Raw genomic sequence first — 12,441 nt, 5'->3', positions numbered from 1 at the left:
ATGAAAATGCCTACCTAAAGTGGACGTAATAGTGCAAAAAAAATCATACCTTGGTTCCCAGTTATATTGCAGTATCAGTATGGAATTATGTTTCAGACCACTGCCACTCTGTTAATCCATGCTCTCATTTGTTCATTGTCAGATGAGTGGCTTAATGAGAGTGTCAAAGTGCAGCATTGTTTTTCACTGGGTCTAGAGGGAGGCAAGGGTGGGGAAAGGAGACAAATTCCTGCTCACTCGAAAACAAACTAGTCTTCTGTTGGCTGGCTATGAATCTGTATTGAAGTTTATGCCATGGACGAATATGTGACCCACTGTCTTGCAAATGAAAGATATATGGGAATGACATTTTGGCACATACAAAAGTAACAAACATGTTTTTATTTAAAAGCCATAAATCTTGCGTATATTTGTATAAACACTGTTACAGATTACAAGTTAAGCACACTGATGCCATCCTATCCAAAATAGATTATAGCATAAACAAAACTAGAAATGTGTAATTGAAACATTTTAAAATGTGTTTCTTAATTCAAAATTCAAAATTCAAACTGCGTTTATAAGTCAACTACTGAAATTTAATCTTTTTGAAACAGGGTAGAGTTTGCTTGAAACAAAACAAAACAAAATTTAAAAATATTAAAATGACCACAAATATTTAAAAAATAAACATTTATTCTATAAATAATATTTTGTTTCTTTACTATCAAGAGAAACCATAACAATACAAAGTCCATTTTCAACCATATCCGTTAAGCCTATTCTGTGAAATTAGTTTTTATCAGTAAAACAAACTTATGGCCTGAAATGCCTTACTTTATTCATTCTGTACCATTCTGTTGCAATAATGTTGCTTAGCTGCATTTTTCAAAATCATAGCAAATAATCTTCAGTGTAGACTTCAAGAATTTAAGTTAGAGACTTGCTTCACAAGTTATTGACAAAATCCAATAGTAGATTATATTGAATATTTACAGGATGAACGTAAAACTATTGGGTGAGTTCTGTGGATTTATTTTGCATTCACTTTTGAAAGTTTTGCATAGCCTTGGATGTTATAAGATATCAACGGACTGAAATCAGACAATGGGTGATATGAATAGAACTGATTGTCAGATATGTTTTTATTGGTCCTGGTTCCATTCTGTTGGTCATGACTACTCCTGTAATTTCTGAAGGATCACGTACAAGTCAAATTGCAAAGGATAACAATTTCAAATGGCATTTTTATGTGTGACAACAGCCATTCAACTAGGTTTGATCGGCAATTGTAATTTTTGCATTTTGTTTTGATACTGTCATCACATTCTAATAGATTAAGTTCAAGTGTTCTTGTCACATGCCAGCTATTTCCATATTTCTTTTAACATACCTGGGTATTCTTTGACAACCTGTCACATTTTGGATGCAAATTAGGAGAGGAGTAGATTGGGAAGTCAGAAGTTTGTATCCCTCACCTTTGATATGACTATCCTGCTAAATGGTTTCTGAGCTCAATATGTCCAATTACGTAGGTAACACTTGTGTTACTTTAAATACTTCCAAGTTTAAAGCAAAATCTGTTTAGAAAAAAATAGCTTAGCTCATCTGCAATGTCCTGGTATTTCATAGGGAAAGCAGGTCATACATTTCTGTGAAATGAGAGTTTATGTACAGTAAAAGTCAAGCTTACAAGGCATTCTTCAGCTCCACTTACTTCCTTTGCAAGAGCCACACACAATATATCATCCAGAGATGTGGCAAGCATCTACATCATCCTGGCCAGACCACCACTGAGAAAATAAACTTGGAAGCATTCTCCCAGCACAGCTGCATGGCTGCTCCAGATCTGCAGAACATTGCATTGTAGGAGGATGGTCATTAAAGAGATGGAAAACAAGTTCCCATGGATTTTGGGATCAAGCTAATTCTACAGCTGGACTTGTGCCTGGAATTTCACCGGGTTGTCCGGATGCAACATTTATCTTAAATTTTAATTTATGCCATTAAAACTCACTGCGATGCCAAAAACATATTGAAATATTTTAACATTAGTCCAGTGCCATTAAACTCTTATTGAACACATAAAGGTTCATAGTCAGAAGGATAAATCCCGTTCCAAACAGACCAGATTGTATGTTTTTTTTAACTCACCCAGTAGATAAGGCAAGGGGAAAAGACGGCATTGTCAAATAAACAGTGGCCCAGCAGCATAGACGTATTGATGTTTGACAATCTATTAGGCGGGTAAAACCAGGATTCTCTTATGGAATTTTAATACGATCAATTCCTGACCTTGGCTGACTGACTGAAATATCGACTGGAAGCACTGGCGCACCCCACAGGATGGAAAGAGAAATGCAGTATTTCTTGTGTCACTCTACTGACAGATAACCTGTTTGCAGGTGGAGATCTGGTAGCAGGACATTTATCTATTTTCTTATTTTTGAAAAAGTGCCTGAGTAGGGAATCGTGGCAGCAAAACAATGAAAAAACATGTAATGAATGTTTCCATCAGGACTGTATTAATGTTACTTAGGTGTTTGAGAATATGTCGCAGTATTGAAATTGCTTGGAATGGCAAAATACTTCATAATATTTCAGTTGTTAAAGACACAAATAGCTAATGAAGTGATTTTTAAATTATCTAACAGATTTTGTTTAAAGCTGATCAAAGTGACATAAACAGTGCTCAATTCTAAATTTGCTGACTCCCAACAATTTCAAGTTAACCAATCGTCAGTCTAATGATGAACAGGTCTTGCATGTAGTGTAGATGGAATTTCATCATTTACCCACAAGGAATTTATTTGTCTATATTTTTGATTCTTGTTATTATCACAACATGCCAGTTTTCATGTTTGAGAATAGCCATATAGATTGTTGAGGCTTCTCCGCTATGTACTGTAACCTTATTGTCTTAGTGCTGCATGGACAACATCAAACAGAAAATTAATCAAACATTTGTTCAACTCCATGAATCTGATTTCAGGTGAATGACTGGATGCTCTAAGACTGAAAAAAGTACTGTTTAATGAGATAAAGAAGACCAAGCTATAATTCAATGCAGCCAGGCAAGCAAATCATATTACAAAAACAGAGTTGTATTGTATTGCATCAAAAGAGGTTTGAATTTGCATATGTGAGGCAACTTGAACACCTTGAGTTATTGATAATATATTATGGAATCTATGCCTCACTTCCTTGGTGTCAATACATTGGAGACAGTGCAGAGAAGGTCCATGGGGCTGATGAGGTGGGTTAGACTATATTGTGCATTTGCTTACTGAAATATAGAAGAATATAAGGCGACATTATTGGTTCATGCAAAATGCTTGGGGAACTTGACAAGGTAAATTGTGAAAAATTGTTTCCCGTTGTGGGAGAGTCTACAACATTAGGGCATCATCAAAGAATAAGCGGTCCCACTTTTAAGACAGAGATGAGGAGGAATTTCTTTTCTCTGACAATAGTGAACCTGTGGAATTCTTTACTGGAGAGGCTGGGTCATTTAAGTACATTAAATGTTGAGATGGACAAATTTTAGTCAGTTCAGGGAATCAAGGGTTATGGGGAAAAAGCAGGAAAGTGGAATTGATGATTATGAGATCAGCCACAAATGCATAGAATGGCAGAGCAAATTCAATGAATACTGACTAGTCTACTTCTTCTCCGATATCTGTGGTCTTATCTCTCATGACACCTTTAGTCTGATTCTCTTTACAACCTGCAATAGCTAGAGATTGAAAGAAAAGAGAGAGCCACTTCTGTTTAAGTGTATCAATTAACCTTATCATGCAGGCTCTAAACTAAAAGAATGGCTAGGACTTTGTGATTGAAAGGAAGTTGAGCTTGTCAGCATTCATTGTCATTACTCCTCTGAAACTTTTAGCAGTCCCTAGAATCTTTACACATGCAGTTAAACTTAGAAATCTAGAAGCTACTTTCAGCATTTCTCTGCTCAGAGTGATAAGAAAAAGACCAAGCAAGAAGGGTGCAATAATAACAAGCAAGAGGCTGCAACCCCCAGCAGCAAAAATTGCCTTTATCCATCTCATCAGTCTTTTGGATGTCAGTTTTAGGTGTTGCTTGCTTTTCTGATCAAGTTAGTATTTGCATCATATCTAACTGTTGCTTCTTAATAAACTATCCGAAAAATGCTTCGGAGCTGGATCCACTTTTTGAGTAATCTGTGATTCTCAAACCTGAATCTTACAGTTTAAGGCAGTGAGCCAGAAAAAACCTAACGCATGTGATGAAAAACAAAAGCAACCAAAAGGCACTTATTGGTCATTAGCATATCCTTGACAATGACATAATAATGCCTTCCAAACTTCATGCATGGCGAATAGGGATCCCAAGCCTTCTGTTATCCAGCCAATTAAAGCTAGTAATTTTTCATGCAAATTCAGAATTCTTGACTGGTAGTTCAGCTTTTTGGTAGATTAACACCTCTGTGACTTGGTGGCAAGAAGAGACAAGATGCAAGAAACATTGTAGAGATGGACTAAACAGAAAGATGAAGGTTCCAGAGCCAGGCTCTTCATCTGCTAGAATTTGTTAGCTGAAGGGGTGTCTTCGGAGACATGCATTCAATGTATGAATGACTTATGAATGATGGAAGGAAGGGACAGGGGAAGGGAAATCCAGGGACCTGAAGCTGCACATCTATGGCAACAGGAGAATGAAGAGCTGCATTGTGCGGCCATCCAGAATCCACCAGGATATCATCAGGAGCTGATCCAGGAAACCCACAAAAGATGGGAACACCCCTTATTTTAGAGTAATCAGAGCATGAACTGACTACCTGTAGTTATATCTAACTGAAAATACCAGAGATGATTCACCATTCCAGGCAGTCAATCATTGACTTCTGCACAATGCTGTGAGACAACCAGCATCCAGTGGTGTTGGATGATGTCAGTGATGCTGTCGAGTTAAACTTTCATACAAATGTACCTTTTCAAGAATCTATTAGAGATGTCTGGACTATAACAGGTGGTTGAATATTATTGCCTCAGAGACTCATGAAGGTACGATTTAAAACACAGGAGAGTTTGTATGATTATGTAGAAAGCCTGATTATATTCTCATAGGCTTTGGGGTCACTTCAGTCTTCTCAATTGTGCAAGGAGTTACAGAATATAACATAATATAATATTCATGGCTATGAACGCTACACTGGTCAAGCCTGCTGCCTTGTCTTCATCAGTAAGTGGGATGTTCTACTCTATTAACACGTTGTTAGTATGTAACTATGAGAAACACATCCTCTGAACTTATTTGAGTTTATTGGAAGCTCAAATACTCAATTACCACTGTGGACATCTACTCCACGTCTGCCATATTTTCACCACTCATCATACAATGTAGGCATTTCAAGCATGATTAAGCCATGCTCAGAGACTGCGAGATAACTAAGGGCATACGTACATATCTACCACTGTAATGCAACTAAATCATCCCACGAAAATGCTAATGTTTGTTCCAACAAACTATAGCCACTTATCTCCAGCTGAGCTGGAGGGAGTAACCTCGGTATGTCAACCTGTTCATGAGATAACCTTGACGGCTATTGTCTGGGTGTTTCAGCCTTTGAAACAAATGGCACACATGGAGAGCCTTTAATCTGAACAGAGGTCTCCACTGTGGCCTTTTCTAATGGAAGTGCTTGTGTCACTAACAGATGGGGAAAGGGAGGCATCTGTCCAATCTTGGATTTCCATGAGAAAAACCCTCAACTGTGACAGCCTACAGTTGCTTCTCCCTCTTGGTGCATAATGGCATTCCCTTGGATATCAGAGTAGGATGTTGACATAGATGTGATTCCAGTCTCATGGTTCGCCCATGTCATTGTCATAGTAGAGGCTAGTAAGATTTTTAGTTTTTGATTATAATCCAAAAAAAAATTAAAGTTTACAAACCAAAATATCAAAAAAGTTTCAAAGAGTAGCAAACACAAGCTGTATGCTCTATTATAAATAGGGAGTTATGTTAGGGATACTTTTTAAAATACAATTAATTTAAATAGTTAGATTCTGGGTTGAACATTTCCACTCTACTTTCCATTAGATTTGAACCTCACAACTCTCAAGTCAGATAGTTAGCAAAACTTGAAAGATTAATTGCTTAATCTATACTGTGTCACCATTTGTAAGCAGGCCAAGATTTCTTGGGTCTTCTGTTTGCCAACAGATTCAGACTAACAGACAAAGATTTTCTTTATGCAGAAAGGTTATTGACTATACAAGTCAACTGTTCTCTTTTCTAGTCGCTTCTGTTCCCCTTTTTTTCAATATTTTTAATCAACCTGTTTCAGAAAAGTTCTATAGCATCTCTAGAGAAGGTGGCACTTAAGCCCAGGTCCCCTGGTTCTGAAGTAGGGACACTACCACCATACCACAAAAACAACCTGTTGCTCTTCCATATGTCTAGGTATCAATTAATCAATTAAAAGCCAGCACTTCTGAAGAAGGGTACCTGAACCCAAACTCTGCTTTCTCTCCAAAGCTGCTGCCAGACCTGCTGAGTTTTTCCAGCAATTTCTATTTTTTTAACAGCCATCACTTGTTCCCCTTCTAACCTTAATTACTTATTATATTAACAATGCTTATTTCCACCAAGTTGAGGTCTTCAAATTGCCACCTACCATCTTCAGGTTGTGAGCTCCCTCTTCAAGGTAGGTGGCCATTTTGAGTTAGAACTTGCTTCCTTCTAATCCTCAGTAACTATTGTATTTGGTATTCAAAACTTTCTCCGTTCAGTTTGACTATTTCAGAAATGCAGTATTGGTCTTCTTATCTGAGGACGAATGTTCATGCCATACAGGAAGTGCAGCCAAGGTTTACCAGATTGATTCCTGGAATGATTAAGCACTGGCATACGAGGAAAGATTGAATCAGTTAGGGTTATATTCGCTGGAGCTTAGAAGACTGAAGGAGGCCATCATAGAAACCTTTAAAATTCTAACAATGCTAAATAGGGGTAGATGAGGGAAGCATATTCCCAATGGCTGGGGGAGTCCAGAACCAGGGGGTCACAGTTTAGTGTTAAGGAGTAAACTTTTTAGGTCTGAGATGAGGAGAAATTTCTTCTTCCAGTGAGTGGTGGCCCTATGGGATTTATTATCACAAAAAGCAGTCAAGGCTAAAACATTTTGTATTTTCAGGAAGGAAGTAGGTATCACTCTTGTGGCCAAGGGGAACAAGGGATATGGAGGGAGCGTGTGATCAGGGTAATAAGCCCAAAGATCAGTCATATTGAATGACAGAGAATCTCAAGGGTTCAGATGGCTTACTCCTCTTCCTATCTTCCCTGTTTCTATGTAGATTCTTTCAGTTAACAAAGTTCTAACTTTTTCAACCAGCAGGAGTCAGCTATGGCTCAGAACTAAAAGGTGTTGGAAAAGGGGTCAAAATTATTTTCAAAAAGCAATTTCCCAACACCATCCAGTTTTGAAGACAAATCATACCAGACTTGACCAGAAACTCCTTTTCTCTCTGTACAGAAGCTGCTGGACCTGCTGAGTTTCTCCAGCTTTCTGAATTTGTTTCAGATTTTCAATATCTGCAGTATTTTGCCTGTATCATTCTTGATATTGTCTAGTAGATTTTGGGGCGATGCCCGTGGCCCACGCAGCACTGGGGAACAGTTGATGGTTAGATGTTAATGGAGGGTAATAATGTGAGCAATTGTCTGGATGCATACAGTAATCAGTGGTGCTAGAGTTGTTGCTGTGAGAATTAGTATAAAACTCTGACTAGTAAAGCACATATGCCTGGACTTTGTCTAATACCATTTAACCTCTGGTGCTTAAGAGATCCTCTGATCTTTCAACTTTGAACCATAATGAGATGTTCCTTAGGCTGACATCAGGTAGGCAATGCACACTTTACTATTCTAACTCCTGACTGAAAGGAACACTAAAGCCAAAGAATACTAAGTCCAAGGTGGCAGCAGAGTAGGACGTTGTGGTCAGAGCTCCTCTGCTCACCAGGTCCTTTACCCTTTTTCACTTTTCTATTTCTCTCTTTTATCCTTTCTCCACCCCATTCCCTGCAGATTGTGGAGTTGCGGAGGACTGGAGTGAGTGGGTCGAGACCTGTAGCAGGCCCAAAGGGAAAAGTGTGGCCTTGCACTCAGGGCTCTGCAGGCATGCCCCCGGGAGCCCCTGAACACCATGAGCAGTGAGCCCTGGAACAGCATGTGGGCTGTGAGCCCTGGAGCAGCAGGGGAAGGAGCCCTGCAGAAGCACATGGGAAGCAGCTCCGAAAGCAGTGGGCAGGCAGCAAGTCCAAGACAGAGACCAGTGTAAAGGGACAATCCTTACCTTAGACACTATTTTGTTAACCTCTTAATATACCTAGATATTCCTATTTTTAACTTATTTTCAACTATGTAATTAAGCAACTACTTTTAACCCTCTGCTGCATCCAAGAATTGTACCTCAGTACTTGAACCTAAGGTGTTGCCATTGTAAAATTTTTTAACTGTATTCCTACAATGTGGCACATGTGAAAATAAAAGAATGTTGTTTACTGTATTATCAATCCTCCTAATTGAATTGTCTGAAACTATATCTTTCTATTCCTTACACATGCAAAGCCTTCTGTTTTATGTTCCTTGGTCAACATTCTGGCTAATCTTCCCACAATCTTCTTATCCTACAGCTATGAATTACTTTGTAATGGTTGAACAGGAGCAGGGTCTGCTGCATGTCTTTGTTTTTCTCCTTACCTGACAGCCACATTCTCAGCTTCCCACACCTATGCATACATCTGGTGTACGCACATACTCTGAAATACTTTGTTCAGTCACTCTTTGTTTAGTAGAATGATTCTAGCTTGGAATTCAGCTCAAAGACTCAAAGCAGAAGTGTGTCAAGTCAGAGATATTCTTGCAGATGTGACAGTCCCATTATCCACAAGCTCTCCTCGATTACAATACTGACCTACTGCCTTCACTGCCACCCCTTTATTAATTATATCACTGGTAGGTGGACAAAATCAAAGATAGGCCTGTCAGAGGATGCATCAGCCTTCCTACTCTTCTGATGCTGCTTGGCCGGCTGTGTTCATCCAGCTCTTTACCTTGTTATCTCAGAGGATGCATGATACTGTTTTTAAAATAGATGGCAATGTTTTCAACCTGTGACAACTACGTACATATACCAAAAACCTAGAAGGGCTTATCTTGGAGCCTCTGTTATCAATCGTTGTTTCCTTCTTGCACACAAGAAGTACACAATGGAGCCTATTTTAAACTCTTTCTTTGAATTAACCAGCAGAGATTTATAATGGGGAAATTGTGGTTAACTAACTTGGGAGTTTTTTTGAAAAAATAGCAGCAAGTATCTACGAGGACAATGCTTTTGATGTGGGCCAGGTGGACTTTCAGAAGATGTTTGATGCAGTGCCACACAGCAGACTTGTGAGGAAAGTTACAGGTCACAGTTTCAGCTATCACTGGTTATGCTTCTGCTTTATGAATAATTGTGCCCCATTATTTGAGCCCAAAGCGTACGTTGGAATGCTTTAAAGGTTTTCTGAAAAGATCATTCTCTCTGTTTGTCATCGAATGTGTGAAAGGAGAAAGCTGTGGACAGAGGTAATGGGTGCACAATGGCCTGTAAAGGAACTAACAAATTTGGGCCAGATTTGGGTCTCCCAGATCCCTTCCAAACTAAGAGTTGCAAATTGCCTGCAGATCAAGAATTGTTGCCATCAGTAAATGAACATTATATCAATTACCCCAGACTTATTAATGTTAACTTATTAATTCATGTGATTTATTACTTTGCTTTTCAGCAGGTAATTGCATCTCCAAATGCTATTTTCCTCAGAGTTGCAGTTACTTGCAATGATACTTAATCTTTACTAATTCCAACTCTACACTAACCACAAAAGGTACAAAGGTAGAAATTTGAAGCAGTATTGTACAAATAAACTTTTAGCTAGCTAAACATCAAAACTCTTTTTTAAGATCTGAATCTTCATACTTCTCTTCATTTTTTCAGATACAGCTGCTCCTCTCTGTGTTGGATACAATGTCACTCTGTCAATTACATCTGGTATGGTTATTCATGTATTTACTTCTGTCCTTTATTTTAAATTACTAATCAACTTGAATCATTGCACAAAATTAACATCTCACTAAATTCCTTTTCCTACTGTATTTTGTTCCATAGTTGCAAAAGTGATGATTCTAGAGTGTACTTCATTGGTAAAGAAGCATTTAGCGCTTGTGTTTGTGAAAGGTTCTATATACAATTTTTATTCTTAGAGGATCAGTCAATACATCTGACACTTTTAGCTCTGTGTTTTTGTATAGCAAAATTACATATTAAACAATGCACAACAATAATCCATGATATTGATTATTATTGAAAATGACGTGATTTGCATTCAATATTGGACTGCAACTGTTCACAAAGGCAGCTCATCACCACCTTCTCAAGTGCAACTATGGATGGGCAATAAGTGCTTGCACAGTCAGCAACACCCGAGATACCAAGAGTGAATTTAAAGAATACATACAATAATACAAATTTAAATGGAAACAATATTTATACTGTATGAGAAAGGAGTATTATTGACCTGCAAGTGGGCTCTGATTGATATTGGCATTGTCGTGGATAATGCATCAGTTAATGATGACTAACAGTTAACTAGCAGATTTTTCTCACACTTTCACCCAGGTAGATTGTTCTGATTCATCAAGATATTGCCCTAAGAACTCAGATGAACTCAGTCCCTAACAATCCCACTCATTAATTTTATAAGAAATAACAAAGTGTGGAGCTGGATGAACACAGCAGGCCAAGCAGCATCTTAGGAGCACAAAAGCTGACGTTTTGGGCCTAGACCCTTCATCAGAAAAGGGGGTTGGGGACAGGATTCTGAAATAAATAGGGAGAGAGGGCAAGGCGGACCGAAGATGGATAGAGGAGAAGATAGGTGGAGAGGAGAGTATAGGTGGGGAGGTTGGGAGGTGGGGAGGGGATAGGTCAGTCCGGGGAGAATGGACAGGTCAAGGGGCAGGATGAGCTGAGTAGATAGAAAATGGAGGTGCGGCTTGAGGTGGGAGGAGGGGACAGGTGAGAGGGAGAACAGGTTCAGGAGATGGGGATGAGCTGGCTGGTTTTGGGATGCAGTTGGGGAAGGGGAGATTTTGAAGCTTGTGAAATCCACATTGATATCATTGGGCTGCAGGGTTCCCAAGCGGAATATGAGTTGCTGTTCCTGCAACCTTCGGGTGGCGTGGTTATGGTACTGCAGGAGGCCCAGGATGGACATGTCGTCTAAGGAATGGGAGGGAGAGCTGAAATGGTTCACGACTCGGAGGTGCAGTTGTTTATTGCGAACCGAGCGGAGGTGTTCTGCAAAGCGGTCCCCAAGCCTCCGCTTGGTTTCCCCAATGTAGAAGAAGCCACACCGGGTACAATGGATACAGTATACCACATTGGCAGATGTGCAGGTGAACCTCTGCTTAATATGGAAAGTCATCTTGGGGCCTGGGACGGGGCTGAGGGAGGAGGTGTGGGGGCAAGTGTAGCACTTCCTGCGGTTGCAGGGGAAAGTGCCGGGTGTGGTGGGATTGGAGAGGAATGTGGGGCAGACAAGGGAGTTGCGGAGAGTGTAGTCTCTCTGGAAGGCAGACAAGGGTGGGGATGGAAAAATGTCTTGGGTGGTGGGGTCGGATTGTAGATGACGGGAGTGTCGGAGGATGATGCGTTGTATCCGGAGGTTGCCAGGGTGGTATGTGAGGATGAGGGGGATTCTCTTTTGGCGGTTACCGCAGGGGCGGGATGTGAGAGATGAGGTGCGGGAAATGTGGGAGACTCGGTCGAGGGCATTCTCAATCACCGTTGGGGGAGGTTGCGGCCCTTGAAGAACGAGAACATCTGGGATGTGTCGGTTGGTTAAATTGCTTGGTGTATCATCATGTCTGTTTCAGGCAGAAGATTCCTTGCTCCATTTAAATACAATAAATTTGCACATCACCTGAAAATCAGGTGGATCTCCACTTAGACCAGGCATAAAATAAGAATATACTCAATCATTGTAACCATTGGTGTGTGGTCCATTTTTAAGTACCAAAATTATATTGTAGCTCTTAGACTTGAGGTGAGATTGCTACCGTGACTCTACAGGAGTTTTGTCCAGCCTCTCCCCACTATGGTCCACCCTGCCTTGTTTCCCCTTTTCAGGATTTAGCAGAGATGCAGAGGCAGTGCAGCAGTCTGTATGAAATTGATCTAACCTCGGTGGTGAGTTACTGGTGGAGGTATGACCAGCTTGAATATGGAGAGAATGCCTGAGAAGCAATTTCTTTTAATCATTTGGCTTCTGCCTTCAGGTTCTTCAATGCTGGGAAAGCATTGCCAGATTAATTTCTGGCCCATATTTTCTTTCTCAACTGAAGTTTAAGCAAAATTGCTGAATTGGTGTCACAGATGCCAAT

Source organism: Stegostoma tigrinum, chromosome 4 (genome assembly GCF_030684315.1).
Source record: "Stegostoma tigrinum isolate sSteTig4 chromosome 4, sSteTig4.hap1, whole genome shotgun sequence".
NCBI lineage: Eukaryota > Metazoa > Chordata > Chondrichthyes > Orectolobiformes > Stegostomatidae > Stegostoma > Stegostoma tigrinum.
This window is presented reverse-complemented; position numbering follows the sequence as displayed.